At 38.5% G+C, this 27,065-nt stretch overlaps 1 pseudogene; it reads left to right on the top strand.

Moving 5' to 3' along the window:
* The first annotated feature begins 17,694 nt into the window (after positions 1 to 17,694).
* Positions 17,695 to 21,346, top strand: LOC132140238 (selenoprotein M-like; annotated as a pseudogene).
* The last annotated feature ends 5,719 nt before the right edge of the window (positions 21,347 to 27,065 follow it).

Here is a 27,065-nt window from a genome sequence, read left to right on the forward strand (position 1 = left end):
TCTCGTCCTTCACTGTCGTCGCTCCAGTTTTATATCCTTCCATCTCCTATGTGGGACTCGACCAGTGGTGGGTCGCAGGTGTCGCTGATTTCCCAATCACTCCACCGGCCTCGCTCGTGTTCCCACATCCCTCGGCCCCGCCCCACTCGTCACACACACCTTCTCATTCAAAGAGTTTTCTTTATTTTCATGACTATGAAAATTGTAGATTCACACTGAAGGCATCAAGGGCTATTTGACCAAGAAGGAGAGTGATGGGGTGCTGCGCCAGATGACCTGGCCTCCACAGTCACCAGACCTGAACCCAATCCAGATGGTTTAGGGGTGAGCTGGACTGCAGACTGAAGGCAAAAGGGCCATTAAGTGCTAAGCATCTCTCGGGGAACTCCTTCAAGACTGTTGTAAGACCAAGATCATTATACATTATTTAGGGGTTTTAAATAAGATCCAATCTAAATAAATAAATACAATCTAAATAAATGTTATCATAGATTACATTTGTTATCAATTTGCACTTTTCAATGGGTATATGGGGAAAATATGCTATACTTTTTTGGTCAAATATTAAAATGTATAAAAATGTATAAGTGTTTTTCATACTTTTGGTTAAAAACATTTTTTTAGAGCAAGAAAGAAAGAAAGAAAGAAAGAAAGAAAGAAAGAAAGAAAGAACCCTGACCTAATTACTTCACCTCTAACTCAAAAACACTAAGAAATTACATTTTAGGTAAAGTACTGTACTATTTGAACATGCTTTTTTTTTTTTTTTTTCCAATCTTGAATTAAGATACAGCAGCCAGTAACACTGTTCTGTTTTCTATCTCTCCGTCTGTCAGTCTCTATTCATTCATAATTCCCAAAGCTTCTTAGGTGGACTTGGAATTTTTCTGCTCTTTCAGTGTCTCAGAGAGCCACAGTCTGGATTGATTAAAACGTGTCAGTATCTTTAGAGCTGTGTCTACATCCTGTTCCTCTTTTACACCCCCTCTTCTCTCTCTCTGAGCCTCAGCCATTTCACAGAGCATGTGGTTTTCATTAGGAGAGTTGGTTTAGAGCACAAGGGCAGATCTGCAATGGTGGCAATCCACACTCCTCTCCTTCTCTGCCTTCCCTCCATTATCTCATATGTGATCAGCTTCAGCCATTCAGCTTGAGCCAGTTCGCATTCAGCCTCATGATGTCAGATGCAAATCTATACCCTCAAAATCTAAATATACAAACCTGACCTGAAATTCCCATAATCCTCAACTCTGGAGGTTAGAATTTCTAATCAGATCTGAATACCACTCTTAAATATAAAGGTTTTTTATTTGCATTGATGGTTCCATGAAGAACCTTTAAAATCCATGGAACCTTTTCAGGTTCTTTATAGTGGAAAAGGTTCTTTAGATGTTTAAAGTGTTCTTCACACTAAGACAAAACGGTTCTTTAAAGAACTGTTGACTGAAAGGTTCTATGGGAAACCAAAAATGGTTCTTCCATGGCATTGCTGCAGTGAAAACACAATTTTGGAAGTTTTATCTTAAGAATTTGGAATTTTATCCATTCTACAAGAGGTTTTTGTACTGGATAAAAGGTTCTTTAGATTATCAAAATGTTCTTCACATTAAAAAAATAATTCTTTCAAGAACTATTGAGTGATTGTTTATTTTATTGTATTTTTTAAAATATAATAAAATAATAAAAAAATTTATAATCTTTTATGGCATCGCTACTAAATAAAATTCTGGAAGCTTTATTTTTAAGAGTGTTGAATCTTTCCATTCCTCAAAATGTACTTTATAATGGAAAAAAGTTTCTTTAGGTTTTGTAAATGTTCTTTTCACTTAAAAAAAAAGAAAGAAAAGAAAAGGTTGTTTTAAGAGCTGTTAATTATATGTTTTTTTTTGTTTGTTTTTTTGGTGGTAGCAAAAAAAGGGTTCTTCAATGGCTGCGAAAACCCCTTTTGGAACCTTTATTTTTAAGAGAGAAAGAGAAACCTAAAATCAGGGGTTAACCAAGTCTGCACTGCCAAATATAAATAATCGCCATAATTTTTTGGTGATGAAAGCTGGAAACAAAATATGAGCACGTGTGTGTGTGTCTATGCCCTGAGGATCCAGACGTCCAGGATCAAACGATGCTTGTTTTGGAAACAGGGGGAAGCACTACCTAAATGCTGAGTGTGGAGAAAAACAACGGAGAGGGAGGGGGAAGAGAGAAGGGGAAAAAAAACTAGAGGCGAGGATGAGAGCCCAAAGGATCCAGTGGAGGAAATGACTCCTTCTCATTATATGTGCTGCTGGAGAACAGCATGCTGGGAAACGGACGACAGCGATGTGTGGGTGTGAGTGTGTGAGACGAGTGTACAGGGATGGTGGCGCTCTCGTTTATGAGAGAGAGAACGGAAGAGCTCGTAAAAAAGCTTTTTGATGTTTAGCCAGAGGATTGTGACTGATACTCATGTGTGTCTGAGTTTCAATAGTTCACGCTTACATATAATTAGCTGAGGTATGGAATGCGTATTTGGCGTGCTGTCCCCGTCTATTTATAAAGTGAACTTGAAGTGAGGAGATGGGGTGGAGGAGGGATGCTGATAAACCGTCAATGGATAGAGGTAAGTCAGCGATATTTATACTATGGGATGGATTACTTGATTATGGTCCACCTGTGTTGATTAGGCTAAGTATCTGACGCGCTCCTCCCGAATCTTATTAATAAAATTACATTTCAATAGTTCACGCTTACATATAATTAGCTGAGGTATGGAATGCGTATTTGGCGTGCTGTCCGGGGAAGGGCTCCGAGCTCGGGAATGGCCCGAACCTAGAGTACCCCCCAAAAAGCAAATATACAGGAGGACAGCCGCCAGTTTAGAGAATGCCCCCCCAAAAGCATAGAGTACTGGCGGGGGCTGATTTGGTTTCTGAGAAGTCGTCTCGTTGGCAGGTTGGGAGGGCCTACGTACTCCGGAGGGAGCGACTTGGGCGTTGGGAGAGTAGGCCCTACCGGCTGCAGCTAGTGAACTACGTGGTTGTTGGCGCCCGGTCGGTAGGGCTTCGAGCCGATGCTCAACTGGAGCTTTTTGGCGTTGGAACGGTGAGCCCTTCCGGCCGATGAGGAGGAGCAGCGTGGTTGTGGTGCCCGACCGGGAGGACCCGAGTTGCCTCGACCGGAATAGGTCACGGTGTCGGCGTACGGGCCCTACTGGCTGATAGCCCCTGCTATTCAGTGGGTGAAGGGCCTAGTGCTGACCGAGAGGGCCCATGAAGCCTCCGACAGGAGATTGAGACTCATAATGACGGACGTCTGGGTCCTCTCGGTTTGGCAGATAAAAAGCTTTGGGCTGGCCGACAAGGAGGACTCTGGCGACATCTGATGGGAGATCCCGACTCACGGCATTAGATGGATGAGACTCGCTTGCGGCCGGCAAGCATAGGCCCGCCCGGGAGAACTCTCGCCAGACGTCTGAAGGGAGCGCACACATCAGACGGGTAAGCCTCGCCGGACGGGGAGAGTGGAAAGGAAAACCCGACTGGAAGGTCTCTCGCAGCATCCGATGGGGCATTAGACTCAGAACATCGAACGGGTAAGCCTCGCCAGGCGGGGTTAAAAGATGTGAGGGTAGCTGAGGGTAGCTGAATTATTATTATTTATTTATTTATTCATTTATTTTTTATTTTTTTGCAGGATTTGGCGAGAGGACGAGACTCGTAGCGTCGGACGGTTAAGCCTCGCCTACCGTTAAATGGAAAGGGAAGTTGCGTGGCCGAGAGACTGTTACCGACGTCCGAAGGGAGCACACGCATCGAACGGGTAAGCCTCGCCGACCGTAGAGTGGAAACGTAAAGCAAGTCTGTCCAGGAGGCTCTCGCCAGCGTCCGAAGGGAGCACGCGCATCGAACGGGTAAGCCTCGCTGACCATAGAAAAGGAAAAGGTAAGGTTGTCTAACCGGGAGGCTCTCGCCGGCGTCCGAAGGGAGCACACGCATCGAACGGGTAAGCCTCTCCGGATGTTTGACAGAAAAGGTAACGATAGGTGGCCAGGAGGCATTTGTCCGCATCCAACGGGGACTTCCTGTTCCCCAAAAACAACTGGGTGAGCCTCGCAGGCCGTAGGATGGAAAAGGTAAGTTTGTGTGGTCGTTAGGCTGTCGTCAGCGTCTTATGGGAGTTTGCTACTCACGGCAAGAGACGGGTAAGCCTTGGCGACCGTAGGAAGGAGGGAGGATTTATTTGTGTGTTTGGTGCCTGCGGCATCGAACGGCTTGCTTGTAGGTTTTGTAACCTAGACCACGCGGAATGGTCGTGATTGGCTGGCCAGGAGGCTCTCGCCAGCGTCCGATGGGAGCACTCTCATCGAACGGGTGAGCCTCGCTGGCCAAGGATGGAAAAGGTCAGGTTGTCTAGCCAGGAGGCTCTGACCGACGTCCGATAGGAGCTTAGCTCCAGGAATCGAACGGGTAAACCTCTCTGGCTGAAGGACAGAAAAGGTTGTCCGGCCGGGAGGCTCTTACCTTCGGCCGACAGGAGCTTAGCTCCCGGAATCGAACGGTTAAGCCTCGCTGGCCAAAGGACGAAAAGGTAAGGTTGTCTAGCCGGGAAGCTCTCACCTACATTCAATGGGAGCCCTGACTCCGTGCATTGGATGGGTAAACCTCTCCGTACGTAAGACAGAATGGCAAAACAGGTAGCCAGGGGCTTTTACCTACGTCCGAAGGGAGTGTGAGCTCCAGGCAACGAACGGGTAAGCCTTGTTGGCCGCAGAATGGAAAAGGTGAGGTTGTCTGGCCGGGAGGCTCTCGTCGGCATCCGATGGGAGCTCGAGCTCCTGTCATCAAAGAGAGAAGCCTCGCTGGTCATAGGATCGAAAAGGTAAGGTTATCTGGCCGGGAGGCTATGGCCGGCATCCGGTGTTTTTTTTTTTTTTTTTTTGGGGTTAATCTAGCTTTTTAATCGGGTAAGCTTCGCTGGTGGTCGGATGGAAAGTCCAAGATTGCTTAAGCGGGAAAGCGTCTGACAGGAGTTTAATACTCACGATGTCATACGAGTAAGCTTTGCTGATAGTTGAACGAAGAAGGCAAAGGTTGGCTCAACCGGGAGCACTCTTGCAGCGCCTGACAGGGAGTTCGATACAGAGGAGGATTTGGTTGTCTACGAGGGTAGACGCTGTGAGGCTTACTTGAATAATTGTTTAGCAAATCCAATAAGCTGCTTCCGATAATGAGTCCGAAAATCTTGTTGCAGTCATTGTATTCGAAATTAAGCGTGCAAAAATAAATAGGATTTCCTGTGCCAGTGTACCCCAAATAGGTGCCGTGTATCAGCAATGTGGTCGTTGTCGTATTGTCATATTGTCAGCACATGAGATCGATGGTACATATCGACGATGTAATCGTGCATGGGTGGAGTAAGAGAAAGATTCTTTATACTTGTCTGAGCTTACTATTTGCCATTTTAACCATGCAGATGCACGAAAAAGCCTATGGAATCACCAATAATCGAAAAAATATATATATTTTTTGGACGTACTGATAAACTGGCATTAAATATAAAATACTATATTTAAAACTGCTAGTTCATGTAGTCGGCACTATTGTCATCTCGCTTGTCCAGTGAAATTATTTTTCATAAGTTTTTTTTTTTTTTTTTTAAACTATAGTAGATTCCATTTAAAGTCCAACGATTTAACCCTAATATGGACGTAAACAAATGCCTTAAATATAAGGTATTCAAAAACCGGTAAGTTCATATATTTGGAGTGAGTTCGGTTGAAATGATGCCTTGGTCATACGCGCTCCGGACCACATGCCTCATGATGGGACCAACGCGCCGCCCCGAGACCAGAATGAGATGCATTCTAATGTAACTGTGGCATTAAACTCCGTTAGTGAGAGCTCCTTTAAAATGTGGCACGTATCGGATTTACCTGGTAAAGTACCATGGAATACCTTATATCTGCAAACGATGCATGTCTATTTGTGGATGGAGACTTCTTTGCCACCTGCAGGCTCACGTCATCCTTTGAGAGCACGGGCGAGCGTGAAGTGCAGTGCTGAGATGGGATAACGGAGCGGTTTGATAGCCGAATTATGGTAGGCCGCCTGATAATTATAATTAAAAAAAAATAATAATTAAAAAAAAAAAAAAACGTTGATTGGAGAATGGGCCTAATATCGTCTTGGCTATTGTCGATACATGATGCTGTCACCGCAACCTAGGATGCCTGGCATACCTAGAAGCGGAAATTATTATTATTACTTTTTTATTTTTATTTTTTTTTGCGTGTGAACAGACGCTGCTGTGGCAGTGGGGAGATATGGGAAAGGCTCCTGCAGGAGCAGATACTGCTGCGGCAGTGAGGAGGTATAGGAAAGGCTCCTGCGGGAGCAGACACTGCTGCGGCAGTGGGGAGGTATAGGAAAGGCTCCTGCGGGAGCAGACACTGCTGCGGCAGTGAGGAGGTATAGGAAAGGCTCCTGCGGGAGCAGACACTGCTGCGGCAGTGAGGAGGTACAGGAAAGGCTCCTGCGGGAGCAGACACTGCTGCGGCAGTGGGGAGATACGGGAAAGGCTCCTGCGGGAGCAGACGCTGCTGCGGCAGTGGGGAGGTATAGGGAAGGCTTCTGCGGGAGCAGACACTGCTGCGGCAGTGAGGAGGTATAGGAAAGGCTCCTGCGGGAGCAGATACTGCTGCGGCAGTGAGGAGGTATAGGAAAGGCTCCTGCGGGAGCAGACACTGCTGCGGCAGTGGGGAGGTATAGGAAAGGCTCCTGCGGGAGCAGACACTACTGCGGCAGTGAGGAGGTATAGGAAAGGCTCCTGCGGGAGCAGACACTGCTGCGGCAGTGAGGAGGTATAGGAAAGGCTCCTGCGGGAGCAGACACTGCTGCGGCAGTGGGGAGATACGGGAAAGGCTCCTGCAGGAGCAGACGCTGCTGCGGCAGTGGGGAGGTATAGGGAAGGCTTCTGCGGGAGCAGACACTGCTGCGGCAGTGGAGAGATACGGGAAAGGCTCCTGCGGGAGCAGACGCTGCTGCGGCAGTGAGGAGGTATAGGAAAGGCTCCTGCGGGAGCAGACACTGCTGCGGCAGTGGAGAGATACGGGAAAGGCTCCTGCGGGAGCAGACACTGCTGCGGCAGTGAGGAGGTATAGGAAAGGCTCCTGCGGGAGCAGACACTGCTGTGGCAGTGGGGAGATACGTGAAAGGGTCCTGCGGGAGCAGACGCTGCTGCGGCAGTGATGAGGTACAGGTAAGGCTCCTGCGCGAGCAGACACTGCTGCGGCAGTGAGGAGGTACGTGCAAGGCTACTTGCTTCGGCTGCTGTAGATGTTGGCTGTGGGAAGAGTAAAAAAAAAAAAAAAAAAAAGGTTAGTAACATTTGATGGGGCAAGCTAAAAATGAATGGGTAGCCTACTGTGTCACCAGCTCAGCAATTGGTTGCCTGATTTGACAATTCCTCAAGCCTTGGCCACATTATTAGGTTCCTGTTGGAAAAGCATCTTTCCTCTCGTTTGGCCTCAGGGCTCTTTAGACTGTTTCCCGAGCGGATACGTTTGGAACGCTGTTTTCACGTTGTAGTATGGACTGTGGAAACAGAGGCTTTTGGAAACGATGAAGCATGTTTAGTCTTGTAAGACGTTGTACCGAAAGACATGATTACAGCAATAACATTAACCCCTTACCAGTCACCCCCCATTTTTGACATGGAGACAGAAATTACATACCCAAAATAAAGATGTTTCTGCTCATGATTCTTTCTGACTAGATCCATGATCAACATTTGTCCACGAGCTAACACTTCGACGTTTACCGTTCAGGAATAGGAATCGTTTTCCTGACATAATTACTTAATAACTGTCACTGAAATGATGTTTTATCGAAATATTGGTCAATTGGCTTTCAATTGATGCCGGGTTTATCCAGATCAAGTAAGGGAGTGATGTTTAACGTGCTGTGAAAATGAACGATAATAAACTGGGGCAGTTGGCGATGCTTGCAAGCAAATGGGTTAATGGCAGTTATGTGCTATTCGCTTCCAAGTGGTTTCTAAAGATGTTTATTTGCCAGTTTTTTCGTATTACGGTCCTTAAAGTCCCCATGAAACGGAAGTTGCAAACGACTTTTCTCCAGTGTTGTGACGTATTTCCGAGAGAAACTGAATAATAAATGAGGAAAGTAGTGGGCGTGGCTTATTTTCCAACTAGCACCTGATTGGATCTAGATAAGTAGGCGTTTAATTCGAAAAATAGAGGCAGATCTAAATGCAAGTTTACAATCGGTTGTTGAGGATTACTCGCCACCTGAATCACCACAATTTAGTTTCAGCAGGAAAAGGAAGATGAGAACAGGAACACACCGAGGATCATTTACAAAAATGCACCTCCTTGCCATCTCTCCTTTCACACGTTGTCAATGCTCGCTACACACAGGCAGCCTGTCAGTGTCAGTTTGAGGGGCGTGGTTATGGATTAAGCAGACACCAAATTCCTCAAGCCTACATCATCAGTGAAGGTCCTCCAATGCAGGGGGTGGGGGGGGGGGCATTTTCAGATTTTGATTAAAGATTATGAAGGCAGAATTTTTTTTTTTTTTTTTTTTTTGGTGGATTGGCTCGCATGGATGAATTGTTCAGCACAAAACGATCAATTTAGGCAAACAAAGTAAATATAGTCAATTTTGATTTCATGTGGACTTTAAAAGGCGACAGTTATTTTACTCACACTTGCTATCCTGCGTTGAAAAACTATAGCGGATACGTTTTAGATGAATTTTGAGTGATCACACCTGTGAATGGTGAAATAGGTCCCTAAATGATTTGGTTCTACCAGAAAACTTGCATAGAAATTAAAATTAAATTAAGCATTTAGCAGAGACTCTTTTATCCAGAGACTTACGAGCTTTTTTTTTTTTTTTTTTTTTTTTTTTTTTTTCTCCTTCATGGAACTTATTTCTGTATCATTTCCGTGAGGTTTAAACGTGTGCGGTAAGGCGAATGTAATGCCTTTGCTTCGTGGTTAAGTGGCACCTTCGTCCGACGGAACGTTTGTATCTGTAGTCCAAATCTATGCGCAATCCACACTCCAGATCGGCAGGTGGTGGTAATGCACCTTTACGCTGGTTTGCCAAAACCGCCATAAAACACTAGCAGAAGAAGACGGAACTGCGTCATGACGTCGTTTAACAAACTTTTGCCGCGAACCTGCTTTTAGATGCAACACTTTGGATGCCAACTGCCGTAAAAATCCAATGAAGAAAAAGAAGAACCTGTTTTTAGCGTCTTCGCCTGAAAATGTATTGGTTAACGTCGCGCGGTCTGCGCCGCTAGAGGAAGCGGCCTCAAACTGCCACTCGGCCGGTACGCCGGGGTGAAAGGCTGAGCCGCGGTGAGAACTGGGGTTCGACCCGTGCTGGTTGGGTTCTTTCTGCTGCAATCCAGCGCTCGGGGAGGGCTCGGTCTCGGGCGGCACGATTGTTGTGTCGAGCAAGGCGAGCTCGGAGCTTGCACGGTCTATTGGCCATGACGTGTGGCTTGGCGAGGAGAGCAGCTGTCACGATGACGCTTAATGCTACTCAACGGCCGTGTTTGGCTGGGTAGAAATGATCTCGGGTCCGAGAAAAGCAGCAGCAGGTCTTATAAATCCCCTGTGTAGCTCTCTTCGTTGGTACGAAAATTGGGTCTGTGGTAAGATGACGGACGAAGCGAACCATCATGCTGATAAACCGTCAATGGATAGAGGTAAGTCAGCGATATTTATACTATGGGATGGATTACTTGATTATGGTCCACCTGTGTTGATTAGGCTAAGTATCTGACGCGCTCCTCCCGAATCTTATTAATAAAATTACATTTCAAGACAAAACTGCTGTTTGGCAAACTTCTGTTTTTATTCACGATTTAACCCTATAAAGCATATCTGATACTCAGATTTCTACGGTCTCTAAATTATCAACATGATCAAAACCACTTGTTGTACACAATCTACTACATATTTTCTGTTGCATGGTTGATAGATCACACTTTTTTAGAAAGTAAAAAGCTTTATGGGATCACTTAAAAAAATATCCACTTTCAGGCCATGGTTCATGAGTCTTTTTGCTATGAAATGCAAAAGTAAATGCAATACATTTTACTGTATATTCTTAGTAATATTTCAGGATGAACTCTTACTGGACTAAAGCAATTTAGGCTCACTTGATTATCCATATGTTGACAAGCAGCTGCATGTCAGAAAAATGCTACTCAAAGGTTGCAGGGCTCTAGACTAATTTTTTGCACTGGTGCGCCTAACTTTTTTTTTTTAGGTGCACCAGCACAAAAGTTAGGTTCACCCAAATTTTCAACCGCATCGCATTTAACACTGCAATTTTACAAGTTCACTTTTTTTTTGTCCTTCACTAACTCTGATTGGTTTAAACCACGATATGGGCCAAATGTGTGTCTGTTGATGAACCACATCTTAGCAGACAGAAACTTAAACTCAACTGAGTCCAGCGGCCAGGACAGTAAATAGATCCTGGGAGGGCACCAGGGGTGGCCTAGGTGGATTGAAGCTTCTGTCACCCCTTTGGTAACTGACAATGAGATTGTGCTTTCCCAGGGACTGGCCATCCACTGCATCGTGATGTGCTGCGATTGCACTTTCAATTTGGAGGGTTAAAGCCTGGCAGTGGGAGAACTCGTGGGCAACCCTGAATCAACTCCAGATCAGCCAGACTGTCTCGGGATGGAGTCACCATTCCCTGATGAACGTGAGTTGTCATGAGTTGTCATAAGAGCGCATCAGCGCATTGAGCTCCATCAGAATGTTGACGGCACGCAGCAACTTGAGCCAGTGTCTGAATCCAGAGGAGCTACACATTCAAAAAAAGTTGGGACAGGTAGCAATAAGAGGCCAGGAAAAGTTAAATGTACATATAAGGAACAGCTGGAGGACCAATTTGCAACTTATTAGGTAAATTGGCAACATCATTGGGTATAAAAAGAGCCTCTCAGAGTGGTACTGTCTCTCAGAAGTCAAGATGGGCAGAGGATCACCAATTCCCCCAATGCTGCTGCGAAAAATATTGGAGCAATATCAGAAAGGAGTTTCTCAGAGAAAAAATGTAAAGAGTTTGAATTTATCATCATCTACAGAACATAATATCATCCAAAGATTCAGAGAATCTGGAACAATTTCTGTGCATAGAGGTCAAGGATGGAAAACCATACTGGATGCCCGTGATCTTCGGGCCCTTAGACAGCACTGCATAACATACAAGAATGCTACTGTAATGGAAATTAAAACATGGGCTCAGGAATACATCCAGAAAACATTGTCGGTGAACACAATCCACAGTGCCATTCGCCGTTGTCGGCTAAAACTCTATAGGTCAAAAAAGAAGCCATATCTAAACATGATCCAGAACCACAGGTGTTTTCTCTGGAACAAGGCCCATTTAAAATGGACTGTGGCAAAGTGGAAAACTGTTCTGTGGTCAGACGAATCAACATTTGAAGTTATTTTTGGAAAACTGGGACGCCATGTCATCCGGACTAAAGAGGACAAGGACAACCCAAGTTGTTATCAGCGCTCAGTTGAGAAGCCTGCATCTCTGATGGTATGGGGTTGCATGAGTGCGTGTGGCATGGGCAGCTTACACATCTGGAAAGGCATCATCAATGCTGAAAGGTATATCCAAGTTCTAGAACAACATATGCTCCCATCCAGACGTCATCTCTTTCAGGGAAGACCTTGCATTTTGCCAGACCACATACTGCATCAATTACAACATCATGGCTGCGTAAAAGAAGGATTCAGATACTGAAATGACCAGCCTGCAGTCCAGATCTTTCACCCATAGAAAACATTTGGCACATCATAAAGAGGAAGATGCGACAAAGAAGACCTAAGACAGTTGAGCAACTAGAAGCCTGTATTAGACAAGATTGGGACAACAGTCCTATTCCTAAACTTGAGCAACTTGTCTCCTCAGTCCCCAGACATTTGCAAACTGTTATAAAAAGAAGAGGGGATGCCACACAGTGGTTAACATGGCCTTGTTCCAACTTTTTTGAGAGATACTACATCAGGCAGTTCAACAGTGACTGAGCATGCTCACTGTTGAGCCGCGCCATCATACTCAGTCTAATTGGAGTCTAACTCCACACCGAGTAAAGAGATTCTCTGCACAGGGGAGAGTTTGCTCTTTTTCCAGTTGACCTGAAGCCCCAATTGGCTGAGGTGCTGGAGCACGAGGTCCCTGTGAATGCACAGCTGCTCTCGTGATTGGGCCATGATGAGCCAGTCATTGAGGCAGTTGAGGATCCTGATGCCCACTTACTATAACAGGGCAAGGGCGCCCTCTGAGACCTTTCTGAAAGACATGAAGGACAGGGACAGCCCAAGGGTCAGGACCCTGAACTGCCATGCCTGACCCTCCAATGCAAACTATATAAATGGCCTGTGTCGAGGAAGAATCAAGAAGTGTCCTTCAGGTTGACTGAAGGCTTTAATGCCTTAAAATTAATTTTCAAATTTGGAATAGTCCAAACATATACCCAGACAAAACGTCTCCAGTTTTCTTTATATCAAATGTGATGTAAACAGTGGAAAACGTATCAATATTTCTCAGATTTAACACTTGTTTTTTTTTTTTTCTGGATGTTTGTCAGGCAATTTTCAGGCAACCCCCCATCCTCCCCTCCCCGACATAAATTACTACATTACTGTTGCTGAAACACTTATACACGACTTTGGGAAGTCATGGCCTAGTAGTTAGAGAGTTTGACTCCTAACCCTAGGGTTGTGGGTTTGAATCTCGGGCTGGCAATACCACGACGTAGGTGCCCTTGAGCAAGGCAATGAACCCCCAACTGCTCCCTGGGTGCCGCAGCATAAATGGCTGCCCACTGCTCCGGGTGTTTGTTCACAGTGTGTGTGTGTGTTCACTGCTCTGTGTGTGTGCACTGATGGGTTAAATGCAGAGCACGAATTCTGAGTATGGGTCACCATACTTGGCTGAATGTCACATCTCTTTCATATTTCTAAACAGAGGCCTGACATTTCCTCTAAACCTGTAGAACTCTTAAAATATATTTATTTTATATGTATCTACTATATGTTAAAAGTCCTTCCACATGTGCCTTATTTTATTTCTCCTTATGGAATTTAGGAGAAACATCTGAGACAATGTTGATAATTGAATAAAACATGTCTAAGAACTCCTGAACCATTTTGAAAAAAATAAAACAATCTTCTAGGACAACAGTGGTGGTGAAGCTCAGGTCTCAGATTGACCGCTTAGTCACATCTTCGCAGATTTACAATGGGTTTAATGTGTCGCCTGCAGATATTATGTTTTTCAGGTCCAGAGAGGAAATCTGGGTCTTTTTAGAGGGAGATGACGATCTGACACATCAGCGCCTGGCCACAGATGTAGAGACAGACAGACAGATGGGGCCCCAGCTCAGTCTGTGGATGATAGAGCATGATGGTTTCACTGCTGCATTCCTATGGAGAATGGTTTATTTTCATTGGAAAGATAATTGTCTGTGGCAAGAGTTTTGGAAATGCTGTTACCTAAAACACTGCCAGAAGTCCATCCTGTAGCATGATCGCCCTCTATAGGTGACCTAAAATCAACACACTGCTCCCTTTAAGAACTAGTAGTATTATGCAAGTGCAATGTAACTGAATACACCCATACAGAAGTAATTCAGTTTGGTATGTATATAGTTTGCTTCTGTATGTAATTACACAGACTAAAGAGCTTATTACATACCAGAAGGGGGCAGAGTTGACATTTTATGTCCTGGCATGCACTGCCTTGATCCTGGGTCCTCCTGTGACTACATAAGTAAAATAGAGAATAAATGATGAAAACACTGAAGGAGATAACATTTTGCATTCAATATTAAAGCATTTCTGTATAATGTTATACATTTCTGTATAATGTTAAATATTATAGCATTTAATATTAGCAAAAACTGGAGTACATTACCAAGTCAACCAAATTTAACAATTTCCAAACATCATTTTAAATGTTACAGAACAAAATCCAATCAATATCATACCCATATGTTTAAGGTTTCGATGATATTATTGTTGTGTTTATCCAAAGCAACTTAAATCATGAGCAATTTATCAAACAATGTAAAGTTTTATCCATAGCAATATGAATACCAAAAGTCAGATATTATTAATAGGCATCAAATATTTCTATAAATATATCACAAATTATGTACTTACTATGGCTATTACACACACATACACATACACACACACACACACACACAAACACACACACACATACAGTACATACATTTTAACATGTAAATTATTGCACATAATGCAGTTTCTAAATTATACAATTCTTCTAATTTATACAATTTATATTTGTTGTTCAAATGTGATCATTTACACAGTGGCTGTCATAACTTGTTAATAAAATATTTATTTAAACATTAAATAACTAAGGTATTATTAAATTAAAATATAATGGTGTGTATAGTCTTATATTTCTCAAAATGCTCTTCTCTAAACTTCATTTCTTCAGCAAATAACAAGCTGTGGACAATGATGACTTGCCTGAGGTAAATAAAATGCTATGTGACATTTTGTTCACAAGCTGTTTTATTGACGTCTTTCCACAGTTGAAACACTGACTGAGCAATTACATAAGATGTCCAGTCATGTTTACTTCACGTTAAAACTAGTCGTAAATATACATATATATATATATATATATACAGGTGCTTCTCAATGAGTTAGAATGTCTTGAAAAAGTTCATTTATTTCAGTACTTCAACTCAAATTGTTAAATTTGTGTATTAAATAAAGTCAATGCACACAGACTGAAGTAGTTTAAGTCTTTGTTTTTTTTTCATTGTGATGATTTAGGCTCACATTTAACAAAAACCCACCAAATCACAATCTCAACAAATTAGAACACTTCATTTTTTTTGTGAATTGTTGGCCTTCTGGAAAAGTATGTTCATTAACTGTACATGTACTCAATACTTGGTAGGGGCTCCTTTTGCTTTAATTACTGCCTTAATTCAGCGTGGCATGGAGGTGATCAGTTTGTGACTCTGCTGAGGTGATATGGAAGCCCAGGTTTCTTTGACAGTGGCCTTCAGCTCTTCTGCATTGTTTGGTCTCTTGTTTCTCATTTTCCTCAAAAGCCCATAGATTCTCCATGGGGTTCGGGTCTGGTGGGTTTGCTGGCCAGTCAAGCACAACTACACCATGGTCATTTAACCAACTTTTGGTGCTTTTGGCAGTGTGGGCAGGTGCCAAATCCTGCTGGAAAATGAAATCAGCATCTTCAAAAAGCTGGTCAGCAGAAGGAAGCATGAAGTGCTCCAAAATTTCTTCATTAACAGATGCAGTGACTTTGGTTTTCAAAAAACACAATGGACCAACACCAGCAGATGACATTGCACCCCAAATCATCACAGACTGTGGAAACTTAACACTGGACTTAAAGCAACTTGGGCTATGAGTTTCTCCACCCTGCCTCCAGACTCTAGGAACTTGGTTTCCAAATGAAATACAAAACTTGCTCTCATCTGAAAAAAGCACTTTGGACCACAGGGCAACAGTCCAGTTCTTCTTTTCCTTAGCCCAGGTAAGATGCCTCAGGAGTGGCTTAACAAGGGGAATACAAGAACTGCAACCAAATTCCTTGACACGTCTGTGTGTGGTGGCTCTTGATGCCTTGACTCTAGCCTCAGTCCATTCTTGTAAAGTTCACTCAAATTCTTGAATCGTTTTTGCTTGACAATCCTCATAAGGCTGCGGTTCTCTCAGTTGGTTGTGCATCTTTTTTTCTCCACACTTTTTCCTTCCACTCAACTCTCTGTTAAAATGCTTGGATACAACACTCTGTGAACAGCCAGCTTCTTTGGCAATTGATGTTTGTGGCTCCTTGTGAAGGGTGTCAATGATTGTCTTCTGGACAACTGTGAGATCAGCAGTCTTCCTCAGATTGTGTAGAACCAAACTGAGAGACCAATTTGAAGGCTCATGAAACCTTTGCAGGTGTTTTGAGTTGATTAGCTGATTGGCATGTCACCATATTCTAACTGGTTAAGATAGTGAATTGGCGAGTTTTTGTTAAATGTGAGCCAAATCATCACAGTTAAAAGAACCAAAGACTTAAACTACTTCAGTCTGTGTGCAATGAATTTATTTAATACATGAGTTTCACAATTTGAGTTGAATTAATGAAATGAACTTTTTCACGACATTCTAATTTATTGATAAGCACCTCTATATACTTATAATAATACTTACAGAAAATTCTAAATGTTTCTATCTCTATATGCACTTATCAAATATTCTAAATTTTATATGTATATATATATATATATATATATATATATATATAAAATTTTAATAATTATTATTATTGTTATTATTATTATTACTTGCTAATTATATCTAACATCTAAGTCAGCTAAAATGACCTTTTATAGAAAATTACTGATGACTATGTTGTTTCTACCTGTTGCTGTAACATACATTTAGGGTAATGACTAGGAGACTAAGTAAAATTTCAAAGACTCATGGTATAACATGTAGATGATTCAATAAACTAAAATGTCAAATATTAATGTTTTTCCAGGTGTGTAACAATTATCATTTTATTTTCCCTTATCAACTCAAAGTATTATGTGTCATTATTGTTATTAAAGGGATAGTTCATCCAAAAATTACCCCCAGGGCATCCGAAATGTAGGTGACTGAGATTTTTAAAACAAACCGTTGCAGTCTGTCAGTCTTATAATGTAAGTGGATAGGAATCACGACTAAAACATACAATGAAACTAAATAAAAACATGCACAAACAAAATCAAATGAAGCCCTGCGGCTTGTGATGATACATCAATGTGTAAAGACACTAAACGTATATACTTTTTACCTCTGATACAAGCAATGTCTGACCTGTTAGTACTCTCCTGAGCAGGTCCTCCTGAGTGTGTTCTCAAGCAGACAGGTGTCCTCTTCTTCTTCTTGCTTTATGACGGATCACAGACTTATAAGTGCATTACCGCCCCCTATCTCTCAAATGGATCATTGACACTCCTGATTGAGATTATAGATAGAGTGGTTTTGTTTCTGTGTTTCTTTCTTTTTTCATGTTTTAGCTGTGGTTCCCATCTACTTAAATTATAAGACTGATAGACTGCAACAGTTTCAGTTAAAAAATCTCAGTTTGTGTTCTACTGAAGAAACAAAGTCACCTACATCTTGGATGCCCTAGGGGGTAAGCAGATAAACATCAAATTTTAATTTTTGGGTGAACTATCTCCTTAAAATGAAGGAGCACCATAGTTCATAGAAGAATTTAAAAGACTTTTAAAGTTTAAACACTGCTTCATCAGAGTGTTAGTCAAACAGCAGCTGTTGTGTTCTGACTCTGGTTATTCATCAGCAGACTGTGGGAGAATCTGACACAGACCCAGCTGCTCTGCAGTCTCAATTCCTTAATTCTGAGAAGAAGAAAAAAACATAAAAATACAACAAACTTCACAAAAAATTTGACTTTATCAAACAAATAATAGCTTTAAGTCCCTTTTGTTAAGATTTTGTAGATTTTAAATAATAATTTTCACATACTATGCTTTTTATCCAATTCCTCTGAAAAAAACAACAACAATTCAGCCAATCAAACTCTGCCACATGGTGGCATATACCTATCAGCAACCCATATCTACTGTCTTGACCCTCATTTCACCAAAGGACCTTGATCATTTTGGAAACAGTGAGGTCTCCCATCCCAAAAACAGTATGTGGCTCACACTGCTGGTTATTCTGACTTTGTGTGCCACAAGGAGAAGCAATGGAAATGTCTCAGAAAGCAGCACTGAGAAGGAAAAGCTTGTTATAGCCAGAGGAAAACTTTTGGTGAGTGCTCAATAATACATGTTTTATCGCTAGATATATGCAAGAGTTTAGCTTAGGAAATCACTCTCATTGTCCAATGAAGTGAGACAAACTGCATTAAACTATATTGCCACAGAAGCTAAAGAGATTGATGCATTTAATGTCAATTATAATAATGTATTAAGCAATACAAATATATACACTACCATTCAATTTCTTTTAAGAAAGGTTGCATTTGGTTACACTTTGTTTTAAGGTGTCTTTGTTACAGTAATCATATATTTAAGTACTGAGTAATATTAATTAACTACATGTATATAGAGGTTAGGACTGGGTTTGTTTGCATGTAATTATAAATAATTAATTGTTATTATAATAATAAGTACATGTAACTTGTAACAAGGAAACCTTAAAATAAAGCATTTATCTGGTTGCATTTATTTGATAAAAAAATTAAAAACAGAAATATTGTGAAATATTATTCTGATTTAAAATAAAATTTTTCTATTGTAATACATTTAAAAAGTAATTTAATCCTGTGATGTCTTTATTATTACTACAGTCTTCAATGTCACATGATCCTTCATAAATCATTCATAAATCATATTATTATTATTTTTATTTTTAGTGGAAATCATGGTACTGTTTGTTTTTTTATTTTAGTTTTTTTCAGGATTATTTGATGAATAGAAAGTTCAAAAGATATATATATATACAGATATATAAAATATATATATACAGTACAGACCAAAAGTTTGGACACACTTTCTCATTTAAAGAGTTTTCTTTATTTTCATGACTATGAAAATTGTAGATTCACACTAAAGGCATCAAAACTATGAATTAACACATGTGGAATTATATATGGAATTATATACATAACAAAAAAGCGTGAAACAACTGAAAATATGTAATATTCTAGGTTCTTCAAAGTAACCACCTTTTGCTTTGATTACTGCTTTGCACACTCTTGGCATTCTCTTGATGAGGTTCAAGATGTAGTCACCTGAAATGGTCTTACAACAGTCTTGAAGGAGTTCCCCGAGAGATGCTTAGCACTTGTTGGCCCTTTTGCCTTCTGTCTGTGGTCCAGCTCACCCCTAAACCATCTCGATTGGGTTCAGGTCCGGTGACTGTGGAGGCCAGGTCATCACTCTCCTTCTTGGTCAAATAGCCCTTGATCCCTTCAGTGTGACTCTACAATTTTCATAGTCATGAAAATAAAGAAAACTCTTTGAATGAGAAGGTGTGTCCAAACTTTTGGTCTGTACTGTATGTATATATATATATATATATATATATATATATATATATATATATATATATATATATATATATATATATAAAATACATGTCTTTACAGTAACTTTTGATCAATTTAAAATGAAAGCCTGTTTTCACAAAACTTAAAATAATTTCTTCCATAATTTAACGCAAATGATCCTTGCAGAATTAATGAATCAATTTATTAAAATAATAATAAATCTTACCGACCCCAAACTAAATACTCTATTCAAAAACTCTATTCAAAATACTGTCTATGATACAATGTCAAGACCTCAATGAACATTTGATGACAGATAATAGTGTTACTTGAGTTAAAACACTTGTTTTCAATGTTTTGCCTATTGTTAATCTCTCTTCAATCCATTCCCAGGCTCCCAGTGTAGTGGGATGATCCATAAAGAAGATGCCAGAGCTCTACAATTTCCTTATGGAGCGATGGGCATTGTAGTATCCAGACATTACCACTGAAAATCACTCTCATTTTCTTGTAATTCCAGTGTTTTCAGTTTAGTGCCATTAGTCTTTTTAAAAGAATGTTAAAAAGTATCTTCCATATTTCTTGGAAGACCATGGCTCTGCTAAGACAGTGTTTGACAGGGATGTAAATGTTAATGAAATCTTTAGGGCTGCCATATGTTTAAACACTTAGAGGCCGGAGTCATGCGCTTCATGGCTTCAGAGGTCATTTGCCTGCTGCTGATAACCTTAACCTGCTGTTTAAAGTCACAACCTTGAGTTCGATTCAGGAGAGGAGAAAAACCCCCGCCTGATCTTCTACAACGAGAAGGACGAGGAAGTGAAGGTAAAGACAATGTGATTTTTATGTGCAAGTGCACTTTATTTTCTTTTTTTTTCTTTTTTAGCATTTGCATTATACATTTGCATTTCAAATGTTTTCTGTGTCTATTTCTTTCTTGAAAAACCTGCATGTCTCTGTACTTTTAAAATATTATTTAAATATAAATATCATTATCATGCATATGCAAATGTCACAACACATCACAAAACCAATGATATGAAGGGGTTGTTTTTTCCTTGTGTTTTTTATTTTATTTTATTTTTTCACTATTGGCTTTTGTTGATTGTTGTAAGGGCAAGAGCAGCATGAATATTCTCATCATCTTCTCATTTTGAGAAGATGAAAAAAACCAACAAAGCTGACAAGGGGTGTTTAAAGAAATTAATAAATGTTATGTGATTATTTTCAAATGATTCAAAAAGAAGGTAAAAAAAATGTCATTGAGATAAATTTTTTTTATAGTGTTTATTTATAGCAAAACACCTAAAAGACATTAGGACAATACACACTATAAAATAGTTGAATATAATGAATATAAATAACCATAACAATGCAAGAAAAAATTATTAAATGCAAAAGCAATAAAAATGTAAAACCTTAAATGTAAAAATGAAACATAAAAACAGAATGAATATAATTAATCACAAATGTAAAATAAAAATACAAAAAATAACAAAATAATAAAAGTGTAAAACAAATGTAAATTATTATTATTTATGTTTATAATCTGAAAATGAATGTAAGAATATAAATTTAAAAACAGAAAAAATATATAACATACTACAAATGTGGAAAGTAAAAATATAAAATGCAAACACAATAAAAAAAATGCCAAAAGTGTTAAAAAAATCTTGATATAAAATGTTTAAAAAATATCAGAAAATTAAATACATTTTTAAGAAAAGAAATATAAATAATTTAACAAAAAGTAAAAATGTCAAACAAATTAAACATTCTAATAAATGTAATAACAAACGTATAAACTATAAAGAAGAAATATTAAAATGTATTAAAATAAAATAAAAAAGCTATTAAATATATAATTTAATAATATGACAATTATGAGATTTAAATCTTAGATTTCTCTGTATCTTTCACTCTCTGACCTCAGGTTGTTCATGTGAAGAAGATGAAGGCAGATGAGATCAGCAGCTTGCTGGATTCTCTTGGTTTTTATAAAAGGTCACAGAAAGGCGAGGAGGTCCCTGAGGAGTTCAAACATTTCCCTTTAAACGCGCCTCGGGACGAACTGTGACCCCCGCTGGTCAGCGCCGGAACTGCAGCCCGCCGCCAATGACGCGCAGAGTCTCAACGCTCAAAACACGGCCGGACTCTGCACCGACACACACAGATGGCTGGAGGCAGTTCTAATCACACACACTTTTACAATAAACTTCTCACATCTCTGGCTTGTGTGGCGTTGTTTCGTTGCGTTTCATTAAAATGTATGAGCTTATTTGCTTTTCACAAAGGAAAGCAATTACACAATAAACCCACGGAAAGATGCCATTAAAAAGAAAGTAGGTGGCAAGTCGCTGAAGCTGTCAGAATAAATGAGAAGCCTAATTGTTGAGTTTTGCATTTGTACACAAAATTGTTCCTCAAATTAGCTGTCAAGAATAAACTACTTAATTAGAATTCTATCATATTCAAATTGTGGACCATACAAAACAGCTCTCAAACATTCACAATGCTAATCAGAGCTTCTGCGTAAATACCTCTTAATTACTCTAAAAACACAATAAATATTGGACACAAACTAAAAAAAAATGTATATATATATATATATATATATATATATGTGTGTGTGTGTGTGTGTGTGTGTGTGTGTGTGTGTGTGTGTGTGTGTGTGCAGAGGCGGCCTTACCTATGTTTCACCCGTTTCAATTGAAACGGGCCCCGCCCTCCAAGGGGGCCCCCAACAGAACAGGAAAATCCCATTCATTTTCTCCCTAGGATATTGATTTTCAGACATAATGTCTAAAGTGGTCTCCAACACGTCGCTCGCGAGAGAGAGTAGCTCGTGACCTGATTGGAGGTAGCTCGAGGGCCGTTCAATATCGCGTCTTTTGCACGCTCAAGTTCATTATTTCAAATAATTGAAGCGACGCGCTCATTTTTTTCCAGGCGCAACAAGTCAACATGAAGGTTGGGGGTGCACCCAAACTACGGGTGTTTTTTCTAAATAAATCTTCTAGCAGAGCTACAGCAAAGCGTTTTTTCGGTGGTGGAAATCCATTAGCTATTAAAACTTCTCTGTCGTTGTGGAGAGCGCATGGTGCATAGCAACGACAGACGCCACGGGAACCGAATTTTACTATTAATAATAAAAGATAAGCTAATAATGTGCATTGTAAATGTCAGTATTTTGTCTTTTTTTGAATCATTCTTTCTATAAAAATGATTTAAAGGCTGAAATATGCGAGGTTTATCTTTTTATAAAAACTTTTTTGTCAAAACTTTATTTGAACGTGTACATGTTAGATAACATGTTGCAAGACACTCCTTTCAAATTTGGCCATCATTTTGAATGTTACTATTTTAATGTTCATGTAAACAAAAAGTGCATATTGATGGTAAGTTTATTTGTTATTTGGTTTTCTACATAAAACTTGGTGAATTGATTTTATTGTGTAGTATTAGTACTTTTTGAACAGGATTATGTGATAACCATGCTCATTTTGGTCACTATAATCATGAAATTACATTTTCATACCATTTTATCTCTAGTTATGATGCACTATAAAATCAACAATAATTATGTGTTTTTACAGTATAATATTTTGATATATATTGCCTATGTCAATTAAGGGGGACATATATAGGCCTACAATAACTCTTTTAGGTCTAAAACAGTTAGCATAATTGTTAATATGAGAGTTATGAAACATTATTTAAGAGATTTAATTATTGCATGAGTAGCTCTCGGCCACTTTCATTTTTAAAAAGTAGCTCTCAAATGATCTTCTAAAATGAGTGAGCCACAAATCCGTGAGTACATTTTACAAACCCGTGGGAACGGATTGCGAAAGCGTGGGCACGGTTTATGAATTCGTGGGTACAGATTTCAGAAACTGCAGGCACTGTTTACAAATCTGAGAGCGCGGGTTAGAAACTCCTGGGTACGGTTTATTAATCCGTGGGCACGGTTTGTTAAACCGAGGGAACAGTTTGAGAATTCGTGAGTACGGTTTAGGGCGCACGGATTGCCAAAACCGTCGTCACGGATTCTTTAAAAATTATTTTTACTTACACAGGTGACTTCCCGGGCTCCGTAATACGGCAAGTTGAGGGGATGTTTGAGCTGTTTTTTTTTTTTTTTAAGTCAGCCCAGACAGCTGAAAATATATCTACTGCGCAAATCAAATAAGCAGTGATGTTGCCCTGCGTCAAACGTAAAACGCTGTATTGTATATAGTTTGTATAAAGCTGCCTTTTAATGAAGCTGAAAGTGCGAATAATAAAATAATATGATGCAAACCAACAGGAATCCTTGCTTTTTCTGCTCTATTATGTTTACATTTTATGTGGGCAGGGCCCCATATTAGTTATTGAAACGAGCCCCCAGATTGCTTAAGGCCGCTCCTGTGTGTGTTTATATTTCAGTTTTATTTTAATTTTCTTAAATACATTTTCTAAATATATTCTGTATTAAATATAAATATATATTAAATATATTTCCTGAAATATTAAAAGTTCATGAAGAATGTATGCATATACAAAAGTTTATTTTATTTTCTGCTGACATTGGTGACTAAAACTTAGTTATGTTATATTTTTATTATTATTATTATTATTTTTATTTTTTATTTTTTTTACAAAACAAACTTTTACAAACTTACAAACTTTTTTGTATATAATTTACCCCGGGTGATGAAAGAACTAATAATGAACAAATTAAAAAGTAATTATATTTGATTAAAGGTTATTATCAAACACCATGTTAAGTGCTCTTTCTTCCTGTGCTGTGCTTCTATAGTGTATGCTTAGGCCTTGTCTCATCTCCTGCTACAGATGCTGCTCTTCTTCAACATCTTCTTCCCCTTCTGGTGGATCTCTGAGGTACTAATGTTACATTAAAAGGTGCATTCAATTACAATCATAAATATATTTTTAGTAAACAAATCCTTACTTTATTAGCATCGTATTATGGGAAGATCCTTGATCTTTCTAAATAAAACTGCACAATACGTTATTAAAACATAATCCTCTAAATGAAAGTTATTTTAGTGTCATTGATATGTTAAAAAAATATATTTTAATGAAAATTCTTAGTAATTTTATTGTAATTTTTGGCAAATATGTCTATACAGTTATTATTTTTTTATTTAATCATTTTAGTTTTAGTTGTATTACTTCAAGTTAAACTAAAGTACAATTAGAAAAAAAGCTGAAAAAAGCTCTAGTTGCTTTGTTTTATTTTAATTTAATTTTAAATGTATTTTAATACCACTGATACAGTATTTTTGTTCATATTTTGAATTAGATTTTCATTATTTAATTTTCTTTCTCCATTTAAATTTTAGCTAAAATTTTGTAATTTGTATTTTAGTTGAAATCTGAAATTTATAGAAAAATATATAGACTTATTAAAACAACAGTAAAAGAAAATTAGATTTTTGTATAAGTCTATATATTGTTAACAAATGTACATTACATTTAAATTAAGTTTTTATTATAATTATTTAAAAAAATTTAAAAAAGTTTTTTTTAATTAATATTATTATTTTATTTCCATTGATGTTTATTCCAAGTAATGATTTTTTATTTATTTTTTAATGGTTGAAGTAATGACTAATAAACAACCTGCTAATAACCCTGTTCTGAACTTCTGCAAAATGTAGAAATTAAAACTGTTTTATAACTTTTACAATTATAACTTAAGCAGAATTATAAGTGCACTTCAGGGAAATAATAAAATGACAAACCTAACTGTTTAAAAAAGTAATAATAATAAATTAATTTAAAAAATTGTGTTTCTATAACATGCAGAAGTCTGAAGTGGTCCAGAGAAATTCTGTTAACGACAAATTAGTTTTGAAATAACTGGAAACACTGGAGAGTTTTAGTGACTTTGCTGTCAGTGATTATTAAAATGAATGAACATCACAGGTTGGTAATAGCTGCAGCTGGCAGGCCAATTGCAGCACTGCAAGATAAATGGCTCCTGTATCCATGGTGATGGTCTGCCTTTGTGAACTGCACACTGAAGTTCAAGTGCTACTGTAATATATTCTACCTTTAATAGCTCAGCTAAATCACAGCAATTCAACAAGATACTGCTGTAATTATTATTTCTGATGTCAAGACATTAAGGATCTTCACTGCACTCCTTCTCACCTTCTTGTAATAATATTTGGATAAGCAGTATTTTTTGAGGTCAGACTAGGGTTGTGGCTATTTTAAGATCATATTTCAGCTAACCTCGGTTTCTTTCTCCATTTCCATAGCTCTGTTATCTGCCAGTGTATTACCAGTGTCTGCTGGTGACGGGGCTGGTCCTGATCAGCATATTCAAGGTGTTGCGGGTGTATCTCGGTTACGCCGGGAATCTCAAAGAGAAGGTAAAGCACAAGAAATGTTAGAAATCATTCATCTGAACACTGCTCATGGCCTAATGGACCCTGTATGTGTGGGTGAAGAATAAAATGAACAGAAAGTGAGAAAACAATGAGATTAAATGCACATACACTTCACTACTGGTAAATATTTTTAAGTTGCAAGATAAAATAAATAAATAAATAATTACTATTTGTTTATAAAAAATAAAATAAAATAAGAAATCACTTATTATCATCATTAAAATGATAACAGTACAATTATCTTCATAATTAAAGATATCTAAAAATATCTAAATAATATCCAAAAAAATGAAACACACACACACACACACACACAAATATAAACAAGTAAATTTACTTGTAAAATGACATAAAATATATTAAATGAGTGACCAGAGCATTCAAACTCCAAATTTTTTTTTTATGAATTTTATATATAAAAAAAATAATATTAATAAAAAGAAATAAATGAAAAACCATAAAAAAAATTTGTCCATAGCTGAAAAACAACTGAAATAAAAAGAATATACAACATAAATAAATAAATAAAACCTTGAAAGTAGTAAAATAAGAAAAAAATAAATAAATGAAAACTGAAAAAAAACTGATACAAAAAAAACCAACAACAATTATATAGGTATAAAATATAAAACAAATAACCATGGTTTTTCATGCATAAAAAATTATCAGAGCTGATGAAAACTAATTAAATAAAAAATGAAAAATAAATAAATAGCTGTAGTGTACGGTGCCCGTAAGGTGACTTGTTCGGTTTACTTAGTTTTGTCGTGGCCACTAAATAATAACTCGTGAGAACGTGATAATATGTGTGGCCACGAGATATTAATTTGTGGGAATCTCTTATTAACTCGTGGGAACGTCATATTATGTCGTGGCCACGAGATCATTTTGTCGAGGTAACGACATCCTTATGTCGGGGTCTCGAGATGCTATGTTGAGGGAACAACATCCATTTCACGAGTCTAATGCGTAAACAAACCTGCGTGACCATAGCAACCCGGGATTATCAGAGATGGATTCATCCATATTTTATTTTGAATTACGAAATTATTATATTATTTATACATTCTTTTTCTTTATTATTTAAAATTCTGCATTTACATTGTGACATTTTATGTTAATGTCGAGCATTCACAGTACGCTATTACAATACGCAGGTTTGTAATATATATATATATATATATATATATATATATATATATATATATATATATATATATATATATATATTCAAATAGAAATCAGCCATTTTAAATCCTAATAATAATTTACAATATTACTGCATTTACTCTATTTTTCAGCAAAAAAAAAGTACAGCCTTGAAAGACTTATTTTAAAAACATTAACAATACTCACCCCAAACTGCATATAAATACAATTATTACACACACACACACACACACACATACATACAATGTCTTAATGAAGAAAAATCTATCACTGTATATATTTATGATCTATAAAAGATAATTTATATTTCGGATAGTAGTTATTCGAATAGATCAGTGATACACTGTATATAATATGATGCAAATACAACAAA

Source organism: Carassius carassius, chromosome 5 (assembly GCF_963082965.1).
Source record: "Carassius carassius chromosome 5, fCarCar2.1, whole genome shotgun sequence".
Taxonomy (NCBI): Eukaryota; Metazoa; Chordata; class Actinopteri; order Cypriniformes; family Cyprinidae; genus Carassius; species Carassius carassius.